Below are 1,348 nucleotides of genomic sequence, written 5' to 3' on the forward strand. Positions count from 1 at the left end.
GTTGCCGGCTCACATTGAGCTTTTCACCCACCAGTACCCCAAGTTCTCCTCAAAGCTTCTTGCAAAAGAGGCAGGATTTCAAACCAGGGACATTCCTACAAAGCCACCCCCTCCCTTGATTTTGCAGGAGGGCAACCACCGAGGGCAGGGGCAGATGTGTGGTGGTACAAGGACAACTGTCCCACCCCCCTCCCACGCAGGAACGGGCCCGCGGTCTCCCGGACACAGGACCAGCAGCCACGAAGTACAGGAGAGAACTTTATTGAATCCAATGGTGCTAGACAGACGACCGAGAAGAGACATGCCGGTTGGTGCGGGCAGCGTGGGCAGCAGGAGCTGACTTGGCGCAGGGCTGGATTTGTTTCTGTCTTTCGGAATATCCTCAAGCCTTTTCCTGGCTTCCTTTTAGACTTCTTTTTAAAATTTCTTTGAAGTAAAAACAACTAATCGTGGAAAGAGTCCAGATGGTGTTTGTTCCCTATGATTGTTCCCGCAGCTATGTACAACGTGGGGTTGGGTCTCAACATCAGGTATAAAATGGAGCGAGTTTACAAACTTGGAGGAGGCAAGGAAAAAGCAAAGACAGACAGGCGAGAGCAGTAGAAATCTGGACCAAAATCTTAAAGAGAAATTTAAAAAGTGCTATAAAACCCCTCGGCAGGAATACCATGCAGTTAAGAAACACAAAACCCAGTCAATTCCACAGATCATCTAAAACAGGAATTTGTCCATTGTCTTTTATTTAATTAAAAAAAGGTTGTTTGTTTTTAATAGAAAAAAGCTAAAATTGTAAGGTTCAGGCCACCGGGCAGCAGCAGCTCGAGGGGGCAGGAGGGTGACGCGCTGGCATCTCCCAGCTCCAGCCCCTTAGGAGAGCTCCTGGCCCTCCCAGGGGCCATGGGCACCTTTGGAGGTGGCAGGCACCCTTAGGGGGGTGACAGGCTCCTTTGGGGTCACAAACATCCTTGGGGGCAAACAGGCACCCTTGGGGGTGATGGGCTCCTCTGGTAGGTCACAGGCACCCTTAGGGGTGACAGGCACCCTTGGGGACAGCAGGCACCTTTGGTGGGTCACAGGCACCTTTGGGGGCAACAGGCACCCTTGGGAGGGATGGTATCCTATTGTGGGGGGAGGGGTGATAGGCACCTTTCGGGGTGACAGGCATCTTTGGGGGTGACAGGGGAATGAGTCAGTGCCCATTTGTACCCACGCTGCTGGGTCCCCAGCTGACCCTCCCAGACAGATGCCATGGGTGGGGACATGGGGTGCTTGGTGTAAGTCAGGAAGGACCCATCAGGGCATGTCCCCTCCAGCCGGGGAAGCCCAGGGAAAGGTCCCCATGACACAC

Source organism: Antrostomus carolinensis, unplaced genomic scaffold (genome assembly GCF_000700745.2).
Source record: "Antrostomus carolinensis isolate BGI_N321 unplaced genomic scaffold, ASM70074v2 scaffold36620, whole genome shotgun sequence".
Taxonomy (NCBI): domain Eukaryota; kingdom Metazoa; phylum Chordata; class Aves; order Caprimulgiformes; family Caprimulgidae; genus Antrostomus; species Antrostomus carolinensis.